Source organism: Prinia subflava, chromosome Z, assembly GCF_021018805.1.
Source record: "Prinia subflava isolate CZ2003 ecotype Zambia chromosome Z, Cam_Psub_1.2, whole genome shotgun sequence".
Taxonomy (NCBI): domain Eukaryota; kingdom Metazoa; phylum Chordata; class Aves; order Passeriformes; family Cisticolidae; genus Prinia; species Prinia subflava.
This window is the reverse complement of record NC_086283.1, coordinates 40,320,153-40,337,669: the sequence shown is the minus strand read 5'-3', so window position 1 is coordinate 40,337,669 and position 17,517 is coordinate 40,320,153.

The following is a 17,517-nucleotide window of genomic DNA, read 5'->3' as shown; positions in this document are numbered from 1 at the left end:
AACAAGGGGAGACAAATTTTAAAGAACAAATTGTACATCTTTAGTATGTAAGTTCCATAAATACATTATTCTGCATGTCCCAAAAACACTGATCCTGAGCCAAAGTAAAGTCAGTTAAGAACACTATAACAAAAAAGGAAAAAACCAAAAAGAAAGTAAAATAGTGTTTTTTCATACCACAAAAGATCTGTAGATGATCTCAAGCAAAAAAATCATGTAGGCTTTTCATATTAGATTCTGATTTATTCCATTGTATTACTTACAGAATAGAAACAATTGGTAAAGGATTTTAAATGAAGAATATGCTAGTCCCAAATGAAAATATTTATACGTGTGGTTATTTATTTATATATTTTTATAAAATGCAGCTGTGCATATATGCGCAGACCTGTGCTGCTCTGTGGCAATAGCCCTTATCTTCCACCTGCAGGCATAAAAGCTATATGTACCCTGCATATGTAAGGGGTGCCCCAAGGCAAGGTTCGAGACCAAATGCCCAATTCATACAGACAGAAAATACAACCAGAGGCCACTTTCTGAAACACACCACATGCCCAGGTATGTCTAAAACCTTGGGTGGTTGCTGGACATCTTAACATGCACCTTAGAGCTGACAAGCTCCCCATGGCCTACCTGTTGGCAGTCAGTGCAGCAGTGGTGTGGATTAGGACGAGAAGTCAATCCTAATGCTGCTCACAGTTTTTTTCTGGCACCGCTTATCAAGCGTGACATAGTAAAGCCATAGGATCCAAGTTGTGTGACTGCAATTCCACTGAGCAAGGTGTGGAAAGTTTTGCCTTTTCTTTCACTTTGGCTCTTTCCACCCAAAGCCCACTAGCTCAGGGCCATGAACTGCAGAGTGGGTTTTGCAGATCACCAAAGAGATAAAGAGAAGCTGCTGGGTTGTGCTTACAATGTGACCACAGGCAGAATACTCCAGACATGCCAAATGCCACTGAATGAAGCCTTGTCTTTCCGACTGGCTCTGAGGGTCTTGCAAACATCCCATCTTACACAGACTGCGCTAGATTTGTGTACAAGAGCTTTCTCTCTTTTCTCCTGTTTCATTCTATCACATGTTTTTCACAAAATGAGACATGTTGTTGTCTGATTTTCAGCCCTCTGGCTAGGTGTTTGGTTTTGCATAGCAATTACAAGATAGCAGGTGTTTATGATGTATGTTTATTCTTGCACATCTTTTCTCGTATTTGCTTAATTAGGTTCTGTATTATTACTCTTCCTGTTAATACTTGCTCAAAGACAACTGAAGCCGGCTAGCTAGGCTAGTGCCTTTTCTTACTTGAAGATTGGTGTTGATAAGAATTAATTTTCATTCCCAATACCACACTAAGATCAACGACTCATGAATACCATGTATTCATTCAGTATAAACTTGTGAGTAAATGTCACTGCATAATCTAACACAAAAAAATAGAACAGCAGAGTACAATGTGGATGACAAGTCCCATGCCAATTTCTCTGTATTTGAAAGGTATAAAATGTTTGCCTTCCTTTACATTTTTATTTACTTTGTTCATACCCATGGCATTTAATTCATTCTCTGATTCACTAGAAATAGCCTTCTTTACGTGTGTGACACTGAAGAGATGTTGATCTTAGCTCACACTAGAAAGTTAGTAATACCATTGCTGTTTTTCAGTGAGTTCCTGATCCCTGAGGGTGAAATTCATCTTCAATGGGTGGGGAGGAGGGGGGAGGAGGATCTGCTCCAGGCCTATGCAACATTTTAGTCCACAGAACAGGGAGTTAGCACAAAGCTGATATTTAACCCTTCCCATCAGAGACTGACAAGTCATGAATCCGACAATGAGTGTAATCCAGAATCTTGTCCCCATAAAGATGTAGGAGTCTGCTCTCAACTTTCATGTTACAGATGCAAGCCTATGACTTAAACCCATGAAAGGATTTAGATCTCTGAAATAAATCATTAGCAGGACTTCAGTCAAAACATTCAAGCCTTGTGACCTCTGTCTAACCACAGTGCTGAGTAAATATTGGAGACACCTCAGGTCTGAAGGAAGCAGTTTAATGGGAGCATCTTGTCCAGCTCAGCATCTGTGCAGATGGGACTCAGAAAAGCCTCTGCTGAATTCACTACCAGTGAGGTCCATCAAGGCCCATGGATGCTCCCCACCTCAGTCTCGAGGTGCTGTGTTTAGCAGGCATCCACAAATCACACCCAACATACCCCAGTTGTTCATTCAAAACTGTGGCCAGCCAAGAGAAAGCTGATAACAGCATGTGTATCCAACAGCAGCACACCCTGCAGATGTCTACTGGCATGTTTTGAGGTCACTTGCCAAGATTAGGATACAGTCTTGGGTTGAAAAAGTGTAACCAACAATGTGTATTCTATTTTCATCTGTTGAAACTGGTTGGGAGATATTGTTCTTTATCTCTTGTAACTCTAGGAGTGGAAAGAGGGAAGATGCCCTCTGTTAATGGGACACCTGATAACACCAGATAAGGCAGTGCCTTCTTATCTCTTCCTCCACCCATTCTCCTCCGAGGGACATCACCTGTGAATGGGGCATTTAAGGCCTCTCACATGACTGATAACATCACCTCATTCCAGTGTGAGATGCTCCACTCAGTGGGAGGAGCCAAAGCCTTTCCACCAGCATAAAACCTGCAATCCCAAACACCAATTCAGCCAGTTTTCCACTGAATTCTCAGAGGAAGACCGGACCCATCTCACCAGCACTGGACCCTTTGTTCTACAGGATCATCTCTACTCCACAGAATAACACCTGTTACTCAAGGAAGACTCATTTGGACTGCTTCCAACACCCTGACAACAGGGTGTCAGGTCCTATCTCTGACTCTGCCAGGGTTTTCTAGGACTTTGGTTTGTTTGCTTGGGTATTTTTTTTGTTTGTTTTTGTTTTGTTTTGTTTTGTTTTTGGTTTTTTTTTATACTACTGCATTTATATTTTTTAATATTCCTAGTAAACAACTGTTATTCCTATTCCCATATTTTTGCCTGAAAGCTCCTAATTGCAAAATTGTAATAATTTGGAGGGAGGGGGTTTTTTACATTCTCCATTCCAAGGGAAACTCCAGTTTTCCCTGACAGATACCTGTCTTTCCAAACCAAGACAGATACACAGCTCCTAAAATAAGTAATTTACAACAATCTTTTATGATACACTATTTTTTTTTTTTTTTTTGGCTCCAGAAAGGATAAAAAGTGCACTAGCACCATGAGGTCTGGACAGAAGTTTTGTCTTTCAAAATTAAATTCTAAAAGAAACCACTGATCTGGGTCTCCAAAAATGAAAACTTGGTTTTCCAATGTGTACATTGGCTGTTACAACTATCCACCAACTGATACTCCCTGTATCTCAAATTTTCCATCAGTCATTATAGCTTTTTATGGAAAAATGTTATCTTCCTTCAGCTCCATAAACCAGCAAATTACACATATAAATTAATGAACTAAAAAAAAAGAGTTGAGGAATATCCATTGATAATCACTGACAGTAATAACTTACAAACAAACATTTTAACGACATTGCAATGAAGAGGATCAGCAAATATCAGGTTGTAATATATTTACATCACACAGCATTCAATACCATCATGCAGATTGTACACGAAGTTACCCACATTTCATGGCAATGATGAATAGTGAGATCAGCATTTCAAATATCACACAAATCATCCCTGTAATTAGTCACTAAGGAATGACTATTACACATAACTGATGTTCTGTAGTGCTAATGAAAAGCAAATCTATAGTTATTATATTACTAATATAATTATTATATTACTAATATAATAATTCAGACACAGATCTTTCACTTATTCTAAAACTGGGACTTTAAATCAGAAACTAAAGTCAGCTCTGTTCTGCATCACATCACTCTGAGGAGGAAATCCATAATGATAACTCATGGGTAATTTATTCCAATGAATCAAAGCATTTTTTTGTATTCAAATAATTTGTATGTTACCGAGAAAAAAAAAAAAAACAAGCCATGAGCTCATTCACCTGCTATTAGTCCTTTTCAAGAATTCCAGTAGCTTTATGTACCAGCCTAGGACACCTACTTAGTCACTCGTTTAATATACTCTGAGACCTGCATCTTTGCAAACGATTTTCTTCCTTGGTTTCAGAATATCACAATAACTTTCCTACATCACAACCACATTTTAATGGCTATATAATCTGGATTGTAAATTATTTTGAAATTATTTGTACAATTTAGAATTATTTTCCTTTTTAAGGAAATTGGCTGTTTCAATATTTTGCCATTTCATGAGCATTGTGTATATTGCTTGCCTTATTGGGGTAGAGATTTTCAAATGTGACTACATTTTTTGCATATCAAGTTTAGATGCACGAAGAAAACTTCATTGTTTCAAAAACTCTCTTTAAAATTATCAAGAATGGAGAACATTAGGTTTGAGTCCACAACTCAGATTCACCAATTACTTTTGGAAGTCAGATTAACTTCTTTTTATAACCATGTTCAATAACAGCAAATAAATCAAACGATGTTGCTTAAAATCAAATTGTCTCTCACCAGCTTCCCATGTGAGGACATAAACAGGCTGTGCAGCACTGAGGAGGATAAGGGAGACAGTGGTGGGATCTTCTCAGAGACCCTGCAGGCTCAGGAGTCTCTGCTCCCACCATGGCAGCAGAGGTGCAGGTGGACTCTGTGCCATTTCAAGCATTAAGTCAAGAGTCTGTTGAATGTGAAGGCTGCTGGAAGCAGGTCACTGCCCACACAAGAAAGAGGGCTCCTGCTCCTCCTGAAGACTAGCAGTGAGCAAATAGGTTTGGTACCTCACACAACAGGTATGAGGGTCTGGAACTGGGTGGAGTGATCACAGATTCATATAGTGGTTTGGGTTGAGATGGACCTTAAATATCTTCCAGTTCCAATCCCCCCTGCCATTGACAGCAACACCTTCGACAAGACCAGTTTGCTCAGGGCCCCTTCCAACCCAGACTTGAGCACCTCTGGAGATGGGGCAGCCACAACTTCTCTGGGCAAACTGTGCCAGGGCCTCACCCCCCGCACAGCAAAGAGCTTCCCCCTAACAGCTGGTCTAAACCTACTCCCTTTCAGTTTGAAGCCATTCCCCCTTGTGTCACTCCATTTCCTCATCAATACCCACTCTCCATCCTTCTTGTGAGCTCTCCTCAGGTAATGGAAGGCTGAAGCCTTCTCTTCTCTAGGCTGAACAATCCCAGTTCTCTCAGCCTTTTCTCTTAGGAGAGGTGCTCCCTCCCTCTGATCACCTTGGTGGCCTCCTTAGGACTCACCTATATTTTTAAAGAAATATGTGACTCTTATTATTCCATGTTCAATTATGAGATAAGTTTAACAACTGAAAAAATGAACAGACTTTCAAAACTTCTTAGCTTCCATAACAGAGGCCAGATTTTCAGAATAAACAGATAGATCAAGCACAAAGTTCTTTGGTGTCCAGTCAGTAGGGTCACAATGGGAACTGCTAAACAATGAGTATTTAAAAAAAAAGGCCCTAAACTGGTAATTGCAATGGGAATTTAGTATTTAGTATTGCATACTTTTTACTTCCTCAGAGGATTAAGCACACAGTACTCAGAAACCAATAGTTTCTCTTTCTTTAGCAAGAAATCACAACCTCATGATTCACAATCCTTCATGTTACAAATCAGGAATAGGGTGGAAATGAATTAGTATTAAATTTCAAGGAGCAGGATGATGTCTGAATCACTTCCCCAAATCTTTAGTGTTTAGAAGATGGATAGTGTGAAGAAGAGTATATTTCTCATCAATTCCATTACATATTTGCTTGATGTCAATATTCCATTTATTCACATTTATTCTACTTAGACAAGTCCACAGACACAGTCACACTGTAAGCTATTAGTTTGATTAAAAATTGTACTTAAAAATATTATTTAAAACTGTTTTTTCTCTACAGCTTCCCAGTAGTCTCTGGGTATTGCTATATACAGTTCTGGCAAGCACTGACTTCACAGCTGTTATGAGTTATTTATTTATGCACCATCCCACTTGGCACAATAGGTTTGATTTTGTTAAAGGCACAGTGAATGGGCACAAATCAGAATTTTGAAATTAATTCATGGCTATTAACTGTTAATGTTAGACACTGAGAGTCATTGTTCAGACATTGCTCATCCTCCAGAAAGCCACAGAGGTTGCTCAGCCTTCCTCTCTCAAATGCAGAGAGGAAACTTGAGGAAGCTTCTTCCTCAAGCTGAAAGGACAATCTCTGGCATCTCAGGCTCTGGGCCAACACATACCTGACTGGAAAAAAACCTCAGAGAAATTACCTGAGTGGAAATTTTGGATTATGAAACATTTTCAGGGCCAGTGCTTTAATTAAATTCTCATCTATCATTTCCAAGCAGGCAGCTGAAAAAGCACTACAGGTGAATCTCACAGCATGAAAACACTTCTCACTGGGAAGGTGCTGAAATTCAGTTTTTTTCGTCATCCAGTAGTTACTAGATTCTGTGAGGCTTTCTGCCTCTGCTTGTGTTTGAAGCCGAAATTCCAAAACAGTGAGGTCCTGGGCTGTGCTGGGTGTCCTTCAGTGGTCAGTGACGGAGGTGCTGTGTGAAGTGCCAGTGGAGCATCCCAAAGGTGCCTGACAGGGCACGTTGCGACACGAGTCGTGACATGTGTGCTTTGCACCCATCAGCAGATTAGGACTCAGGGTCAGAATCAGAAAAAATTACCCAGTGGGTGACATTTCTTCAGCCCATCCTGATGGAAAATCTAGACTGTTTCTGAGGGCTCTTGGGATGAGTGCCTGGAAGGGGAGGAGGGACATTTCCTGCTGGAACTGGCTTTTGCTGTGAGAAGCAGTATGAAATATCCATGTATGCATGCTGTAATCAATCTGGCATGTTGTCCAACACTGATCATCACTATAGTTACAGAGCCTGATCTATTTTGTGTCCAAAATGACAAAGAAATATTGAATATCATCCATACGTAGGCTAGCCAGATACTACAGTCATGCAAAAATTAAAAATGTGTGGTAAATCAGGCAACTAAGCAGAGGTAGGCAAACAGGTATGTGGATTTTGAGACACAAAACGTTATACCTATACCTGTTTCAGTGAAATGACATATCCTTCAGCACAGGATGACACGGGATCCGGTATACTTGTGTTTTTGTCGTACTGTGTAAATAATACAGTTCAGGCAATACCCACCAACTAACTGAAAAAAAAAGGACAAATCACACAAAAATTATGGCATAAGTAGTGTCTTACTCCTTTTCTTTAAAGAATTAAAACCCAGGAATGAGAATATCTTGGATAAATTGTGGAATAATACCTCTGCTTGTTTTTGTTTGTTACCAATACACACCACACAACAGTAAGCTGTTTGGAGTTCTTAACAAATGCATTCAGTCTGATCACATTAAATGGGAAGGTTCCTGTAAAAAACTGTTTTGCTTATGAAGTGGAAAATTATGTTTTTAATAATTTAAACATCATCTGCCAATACTGCATTGTCCCACTGAATAATTCAGAAGTATATTAGGTTGATGTTACGACATTTCAAATCTAATATTTGCATTTTTCAGTCACCCTTTCTAATCAAATCTCCATAAATAATCTCATTAAGATAAATTAATCACTGATTTGATGCCTTGTGCTTGTAAGTAAGTTTGCCGGCTAGTTTAAAGTTGGGGCTACATCTAAACAACAACTGCTTCAGTCAAATCTTTTGAATCAGTTTCTCACATCACACTGCTACTAATAGCTACACCACTTTAGTGGTATTTAGAAAATGTGATATCCACTTTTGGATCTTCATTTTCAACTTGATAGAGACTTGGCAACAGATTAAAAGGGAGCATAACTGGATGCTGATACTTCTAGAGATTTTAAATAGCAGAATAGTGCTCTGCTACCAACCTGCCTACCCCACAAACCAGGAACTTCCAAAACTAGGGACATGGAAACAGCTGAAAGGATGGTTCTGCATTCTCCTTCCTTGATTTTCCCCACAGTGTCAATCAGGCCAGACTCCTGGCCCACACATAACCCATCTGAACATCCAAATCAGATCAGTTTAGCCCTCCTCCTTAAGCCACATTCTGTCCTTGTTCATACAAGCATGGATGAGTCTTGCCAATAGCCCACTTTTTGGCTGGCAGCTGTCAGACTTGCAGGGCCAGCCACAGGCACAGTAGCCAGCTGTTGCTCTGCTCTAAATTGTTCATGAACCTGATGCTCAGCACCTCACTGGCTCACTCAGGAGCTGTATGCCCAGGTTTCCTTCTGGCAGACAGTTCACCTCCTGTTTTCAGTGGTTACTCTCTGCTATTTTCTTCGTCTCCAAGTGATTTGGTGCTTGTTGGGCATCACTTCTCCACTGTTCCACCTTTCCTCCACTGTTCCATATTTTCACAACTTTGCCTCTTCCTTCTTTCCTCCTAGTGGCTTGCACTATCTCTTGCCTTCTCTATTGTATCTTCCTCCTCTTCACCTCATGCCTGTTATAGTTCCTTGTTCTTTTTCTCACAGCACCATTCCCACCACCTTCCTGTTCTTCCTCTCTCTTCCAAGCAAGAATTTCTTGCCTCCTCCTGGCCATTTGTCTTGCTCAATCTTTGGCACATTTTCCTACCTTACTCTGTTCTTCCACGGTTTGCTGCTTGATCCTCGCTTCTATATTCATGCTTCTCCTCCTTCTCTACATCTTCACACATTTCCATAAGTCAGCTACAGTATGCGGCTGCCCTGCTTGGTGTAGACCCCTGTAATTAACACAACCCCATTTCTGTGTTGGCCTTTCCTCTTCTCCTTCATGCTGCCTGTTAACATATCTAAGAAAAAGTAGCTGAAAAATCAGGATTATCTTTTCCTGTTCAGTTCACTTCAAACTATCCCTTCATGCTCCTATACATCATATGTGAGTCATTTTCTCTTCAAATCTGGCTCCTCTAAGTCAAAAACCTTTTGCTGTGCTTCTCAAACATTTATTAATATATATCTACTATGAAGACTTTCCCTGTTCCCGCCAATGTTCTTTTTCCTTCCAATTGGATGTGTCTGATGTGAATAGATTGAGTTTGCTTTTAAAGTCCTGAGGGATGTTCCTGACATGCTCTAGGTTTATTTACTGTCTTGTATATTTAGGTTGTAGTACGGCTTGGGACTTACGTGCACTTCTAAAGACAAACAAATACAAGGGATAAAATTCAGTTCCACTGCAATCTGCAGATATACTGCTGTTTTTTCTAATGCTCATTAGCAATTAAAAGTGAAGTTTAATTGTAGATAGTCCTCTTCTACTCTTTCTGTCGTTATAAATTCCCCTTCCTTTCTTCAGTGAACCTGAGAAATGCCAAAACCAGGATAACAGGAAGAATACAAAGAGAGAGGTGGGGAATCCTAAAGGAATAAATTAACAAATTAAAAAAAATAACAGAACCAAAACCACCAACCAACCAAACACACACAAAATCCACCAAACCAAACAAAAAACCCAAATAAACCAAAACAAACAAACAAAACTCAAAACATAAAATCTCAACAAATAAACCAAACAAAACAAGAAAAAATAAATATAGAAAGCAAAACATGCATTCAGCAGTTGGTGGTCACATCTAAGATCTAAGACTCAGTCTTATTGCATTCACTGAAAATGAATCTTAGATTTTGCTGAAGCTCAAGGCAAACCCCTGGGCCCATTACAATGACTTAGGCCAAGGTGTTGATATGTTACCTGCTTTCCGAAAATTTGTCCTCTCTGTCAAAGTGAAAATATTTGACTCAATGAGGCTGGTAGAAACCTCTTTTCTAGTTAAAGTCCAAAAATAGTTACAAAAAAATCACCCTTATGGTAATATACTTCTATCCATCTCCTCAGGCCTTGACACAAATAAAAAAAACCCAAGGACTTTTCTGCTAAGGTTTTTTCAATTGTAAAACCATATTTTATTTGTTTCTCCTATTATGTGTTAGCTGAATTTGGGGAAAGAGTATTATGTCTCTGAAAATACTTCATTTGGGGTGAAGGGAGCAACATATTTGAAAAAAAAGTTCTAGGAAATCAATGCAGCACCTGGAAAAATTTTTGACAAGGTTTCCTAAAAGCTGTGGGTCATAGCAAATGACAGTACATCTCCTCCTCATCTACTTTTTCTGATTTGCAACCCACAATTTTACTGAAACTAAATAAAGCAGGAGATGCTGTTATGATGTGTACTGCCTATCCTTGAACCTTATTGCACATAGTAAATCTACAGCTGTGTCAGGAGACGTTGCTGGAGGATAATAATTTAAATAGTCAGAATAACAGGGAAAAATTTAATCTAGGGTGGAAACTAATGTCAGAGAAGGACAAGGAGATTTCCTTCTATTACTTACCACTGCAGCCAATATAAAATCATTGGTTTCTACTTTGCCATTTGTGGCTTTTCTGATGCCACTGAGATTGTCAGACGTTATTGCTTAAAAAAATTCTCTAATCATCACTTGCATTATTCATTTTTTTATGTTGACTTACAGAATTTTATTTCACATACACTTATAAATGTGTGCCTGTATTACAATTGTAATATCAATTGAAAAGCATTTTAAGAACCACTCAGCATTTACTCCACTAATTTGGCAGCAGCAATCTCTACACAAAATGGCTCTTGCAGCCTAATTTCAACAATCACACTCTTAATAACTGCTTTCCTAGTGGGTAGCAAACATCTGTATATGTATTTGAGTACCTATACAACTGTAACCACAGGCTTGAATAAATCTTTCTTCTTCGTCTTACAAAGGTAGACAGCAGTCATTATTACTTATGGCAAATTGCTACACTTAAAATTTACTCTTTTTTTATGACATGCTGCTACAATCCTTGCTGCAGTCTGAGTGTGAGAACGTGTTTGTGTCTGCCACAGAAGTACCAGGACAGCCCACATCCTGGCCCCAGGACAATCCAACCAGCAGCTTTCTATAATGTGCAAAGATTCTTACTAGGCTACAAAAAGAGAATTCATTTTGCATTTCTCTCTCTCTTCATTGCATCTCAGTTGTTCTTCTGGTCTGCATTTTGCATGTGGTATGTACACCACCATTTACAAAGAGAAAAGTTGTTTATCATCAAGGGAAGGAAATGTTTGCATGTTTTGGGCACATTGAAGTATGTGGTTAGATGCAAGGGAGGTATGTATGCTTCAGTGCTGCTTGAAATGGAAGCAGGTAGAATTACAGAAAGTACAAGGCAAAAAGGCTGGTGTGACCTTTTGAGAACCATGTGTAATGTTACACTATCAGACAGGAATATAATGTGAACAGACAAATACAAGAAGTTTAACGTCCTGTTCCTGAGACAGTTGCCAAACAGGCAGAGTAAAATATGCCCACAAAAAAGCATGAGATAATGCAGCCATAGGTTAACCTGAATGACTGTATCACAATTAAATCATAATTATTTGAGAAGCATTACAGCAGAAGCAATATACCAAGAGCTGCCTCAGTATAGCACAAGCTTGTTGCTAATGCAGATCACATTCCAATTCCACTTCAGCCTGTGGCACATGGCCAAATGGAAGAGTATCTGCTATGAGCTCATCGTCCTAGGGGAAAGGGGATGGGCTGCGGGAAGCCAACTACACTGAACAGCCAGTGCTGGCCAGGTGAGCCTCCTTCTCACTCAGCCAGTGGCTCCCAGCAGCTTAAGGTCAGCTACCATCTCTACAGAGAGATGATTTTACAAAGGGGTGTTAATCAAAGGGTTTGCAATCACTTTCTGCCTCTAGTTTTCCTTCACGTGTCTCTTTCTTTCTGGAATTAACTCTTCTGAGGCTATTCAGTACTTAAATCACCCTTCTCTCCTGCAATGGCCATGATTGTGGATTGTTTATTACTCTCAGAATTTCTAGAAGTGCTTCTAGAAATTAGGGGCATTTCATTCTTAACTTCCCAAGGTTTTCCTCTTTCCACACTTCTCGGTGCTTTCTGAACCCAGGAAATATACATCCCTCTACATCTCAGCACATAAACTGCACTGAGAAAAATGAGGTATCTATTTATTTATCCTAGTCAGCTGCAAAGGAGTCTGTTTTCAGTGAGTCACAACTGAGGAAGCCTTGCCATTTGTACAGTTGTCTACTCTTTTCTTTCACTTTCGACTCATCTGTCACTGACTATGTAGGTAAACAGAACTAATTTCTTCCAGTTTACAGTGAAATCCACTTCATTTCAAAGTCTGGGGTTTTTATGTTTGTGATGTGCTGCAGAATGTTGCACCATTGCTTACTGCAGTGTTAATAACTCTTGTCCCCAGGCAGCATATCCTGTAAGATCTCTCCCATACCACATGGTTGCTGAAGCAATTGCAGTTATTTCAATGTGCAAAGCCTGGCCTCTGGGTCCAGGAGCCTAAAAACTAGAAAGTTAGCTCCTGCTGAATCCCCTGGGAGTCTTGAATACACATTTTAATAGTTGAGACTATGGAATCAGTGAGTTGATATCTTGTATTTAGCTGAAAAATACTTGTACAGCCTGAAATTTAGACAAATTCTGACACTACACCTGTGAGGTTACATTTCAGGGTTTTCATTAAAATTTTGGATTTAAACAAGTCCTTACCTTGTCTGATTTTATGATACTAATTGTGCTTTCAGCCCCTGTCTGAAGCTATGTGAATGACACCTTATTTTATCAACTGGAAAAATTCTTCTTTTGTATTGTCATTTTTGCTGTTAGGTCCTTATGTGACACACCTGCATGTGTCATTGTGCTTCTCCCACTCATGCACAGATCTGTGCTAAAAGGAGCAGCTAATAACACCATGGCCTCACATTTCTTAGCTAGGGTATAAAAGTTGGTTTCATCACTAGATACCAAAAAGATGTACTTGAGCTAGAGGGGGGTCAGCCACGCCTGGAGCCATTCTAGCTCTTTTGATGTTAAATTATACTGAGTTTCAACAGCTGCTGTGCAGCTTTCCAAGCAGCAGGGAGCTGCTGTAATGCTGCAGTCTTTTCCCATGATGTGCTTCCATCCAGAAGCAGTCAAGAGACAAGAAACATGTGAAACTACCCGTTACCAGCCATGCTGCAAACTGAGTAGTCAGGGACAGAACTGATATCTGAAATTTAGTTTGTACTGGACTACACACAAAAAATTTCTGGTCTATTAAGCTATATCATTTTCTGAGCTTTGCCACCATTACTCACAAGCGACCTCACTGACCATCTAGTAAGAGTTCTGGGTCAGATGTAATACTGCCCTGTTATTATATTTTATGCATCATTACTTTCTCTTGGTTTTGTAATGTTGGTTGGGGTTTTTTTACCAACATGAATCCCCATGAGAAGCAGCAAAAAGAAAGACAATACCAAACTGTGTTTGGGCAGATCCTGTCAACATTGTAATCCATCCCCGAGAAGTGTGCAACACCCGCCTGCAGTACAGCACAGAAATACTTTTCTTTCATTATAGCTGATTGTGTTTGCTCAATTAAATTAACACACACAATAGTTCTGTCTAAATCAGAGCTTTCAGCTTTGTTTGCACAGGCAAAAGGAAACCTCAACCCTTTCAACACAACCAAGAACTACCCACTTAAGCAGAATGTCCTGAAAGCAAACATTCTCAAAAGGGAAACCAGAATTTAAAACTTGTAAAAACCTTCAAGTTTCAACACAATCTGTTTTGTGGTCTCATTGTTTCAGCAGAAATTGCTCCAATATGCAATCTAGACCATAGCCTTGACAGACTTATCTTTTATTCATGGAAGAAATGGAGAGAGCAGGAAAGAGAGATGATCTAGTTGTTGCAGATTTTATTGTACACCTACTCACTCCTTGCTGCTGTTTTGCTGACATCAGTGTGTTTTGTCCTTTTGCATCTATTATCCATCACCATATGTCTTCTGTTCACAAACATGGTCCTCAGGGAATCAAACAGCAAAGGACTCTAAATATCAGATATTCAGATTTGCAAATAATCTGTCCCTTGCACCATACACACACTCACCATGTCCATGGCCCCACCACTGGACAGAAGCAAGTTTTCACTCAAGATTTAGAAATCTTTTCCACAGACTGTGGGGACATGGAGCTTTAGGTCAGTCTACCTTTGTTTAATTTGAGCATTATGATGTCAGTCCTGCATAATGGAGGCACCCAAACTTCACAATTCAAAGGCTACAAGTCTTCCACAGCCCTGTCCTTACTGTGAGATGAGAAGGGGAGCATCTTTTATGCCCTGCGGGCCACAGGAGGAAACTGAGGCCAAACCATGCCCCCAAATACTTCTGTCCTCTCCTTCATTCCTCCACCGGCCAAGGACTAACTTCTCTGCAGAGGAAAGCTGAGGAGCAGCAAGAACAGGGCTCTGAGCTGAGCAGAGGGAACACACCATGACAATGCACCAGGGGCCTGCAGTTGTCTGAGTGTCATGTCCTCCTGTCTGCTGCAAGCCACCCTTGCACAGAGCAGGAGGAATGGAGGAAAAGCACAGAGATGCATTCTTCTGTGACTGTGGGCACACTTGCTACCTTAACAGGGTAGGAAACTTGGAGATGTTTCAAGTTTCCCTTCGTTTAACTGGATGCATCATGCACCCAGAATCTTCCCATTGGTCTGGTTCCTAGGCTTAAAAAATCCCAGCTCTGCTGGGTAGCCATGACTTCTAGCAGAGAAGTGATATTTTTGAAACAGAAAGCAAGGAGATTCCAAGGGAAAAACAGGATGCCTGATTGTGCACCTCAGGGAGAGACTGAGTAATGCCCGGTGGCAGTAAACTTTCGCACACTGCTGAGAGACAAATGTGGACAAGGGAGGAAGGTAGGGAAATGACTGGAAACACCAAAGACAGTGCAATATAAATAATTTTGTATTCTCCCACTGTAGGCCACACTAGAAATTATTTTCCAATTGCTACATTTGCAGGCATTAGACAATGAGGAAATTCAACCTTCTCTCCCTTTTAACATCTTACACTTTTGGCAGCTCACAGCAGTTCATTTGGCAGGCGTGTGCACCAAATGTGCCTTTCAGTCTTGTAACAGATGGAGTACATTACACACAGGACTGCATGCATCATGTACAATATCTAATACTTAAACCAGGAAAGGACATCCAACCGATCTCACTGACCACAAAATTACTTCCATATTGCTGAAGGCAAGAATTTTATAAATGAGTTAGAAGCAAATATTCTCTCTCCTCGTGGTAAATAAATGTGTTATGCCTGACTCCACAACCTTTGTTTTCAAAGATGCAAGCAATTTATTCTTGTATTCATGTTTTACTTTGGATATCTCCCATCTAAAATCTAAACCTAAAGAATTAAATATCCTGTGATCTGTTTACATTTGTGGTATAATTATTTCAGTAAGAATGACTTTAAAATGAGTAGAAATGATTAGATCATTTTGCTAGCAGGTTTTAATAGCTCCTTTGTTATATGTTTATAAATCCCTAAAAAAAATATTAGCCACACAGAATTGTCAAGGACCATAGGCTTTTGATTAATTTACAGATTAAAATGTTTTACTCAATTCATAGATCAAATCTAAAGGTCCTGTAATTTCAAGTACTACTTAGATAAGATTTTCAGAAATTCTCAGAAATTTGTTTCCTAAGTGCCCACAGAAGAGAGGTTGATGGAGCTAAAGACGGTACCTTTAAAAAAAGGCAGCTACCAGGTGCAGGGAAAGAACAGCCAGAGGGCAGAATAGAAAAAAATGACAGAAGGACAAAGTATTAAAATATAAACACTCATGGGTTTACTATTTATATATTCAGAAACTGAAGGAGGGATTCACACCGTTGTGAATCACACAGCAAGTTAGAAAATACCAGTAAATGCTTAATATATATTAAATGCATGTGCTAAATTATACAGAATATTATGTAACATATATTAAACACTCATGGGTGCTTTATAACTTGCAGTGTGATGAGGTGAGATAGTCGCTCCCTTCTTTGATTTCAGAATCTGTCAGATGGGGATAAAAATATTTGTTGATATCAGTGGTCTAGCCTGAGGATGCCCTGGTATTTGAACAGCAGCCATTCATGTGTATAGTGTTACAGCTTTTATCACTTTATTATAGATAGTGCTGCCTGTACTTCAGCAACTTAAACACCAACATTAGCCATGGACAGAAAATCCTATCTTTGTCACTGCAGGGCTGTACTTTAGAAATAGACTGTGGGCCCATTTTTTCTTCTGTGATCAACATTTTCTCATCTAGGCCAGGGTCAACTATAGAGACGAATTAAGTGTACAATGGATGCTGCAGGGTTAGCTGCTGCTCAACATGACTTACCAGAAATCATGTGAGACTTTGTACCCTCCCCTTCTAAATGTGGGAAAGAGTTTAAACAGTTTAATTTCTACAATTTTTATACATGTATATATGAGTAGCTGTTTATTGGTATACATCCTGATACGAAATAAGTCTGGTACAAAGCAAACCATAAAACTTCATTTGTGGACACAGCAATGCAATGTTTGGTCTGTCTGAAACCAGCTATCTGGAGGACAAGTAAGCAAGCATATCCAATCAGACAGCTACAGCTATACACATATGTGAGCATATACTACTGTTAAATAACAGCTACAACTATACACGTGAACAGAATTGCAGTACAGAAGGTTCAACAAAGTTATTGATTGTATTTGTTCTCATTTTATGGAAGATAACAACCGAATACTTTTCTTAAAAAAATTAATTTCCTGCTGTTGCAGAAACAGTCTTAAACTGAGCAAGGCAGAGGAATAAAAGTTAATGTCTTACATTCCAAAAACTTATCCAGACCATGGAGGCAAGATAACAGAAGGGTGTAAAGAACAACTCTTAATTCATGGAAAGAGAGTAAGAATTTACAAAGAGGAATAATCCTATATTCAACCAGGCCTTATCTCTTTGCTCCAAGTACAGATGGATTTTACTATGCCAAAAAGCCAATACAGCCAATTTCACAAATTTCTGTACAACACAAAACAATGCTGTTTTCAACAGGAGTATGTAGATGTATTACTTCAGTATAAATGTATAACAAACAATTTCAGGCATAAAAATCCAATCTTGCTTGAGAATTCAGTTGCACCTATAAAACAAAACAGAACAGGCAAATAAGAGGAATAAAAAGTACATCAGGCTGGCTGTGACAGTCCAAGCCTTCTCCTCTCACACAGGCACATGTGAATCTTCTTGGTTCTAGTGTGCTATTGAATCTAGACAAAAGAAGTATTGTACCCCCACAGACCCAGACTGCTCTCCAGGACCAGGCTCTTGACTGTACTGGCATTGGTAAGTACTGAAGACTGGGGCCTTATGGAGCTTTTATAATGTTAATAATGATTGTATGGACAAAGGCACTGATGACAACACACTCAGCAGAGGCAGAGCTGTGCTACCAGCGAAAATGCTGTGCTAGATTTACTATCCAGCCTGGCTGGGTTCCTTGAGTTCTTTGCTTCAGCAGGGGCATTGAATTCATACATTAGGTTTATCTGACCTTTGTTCACTATTCATGTGCAAG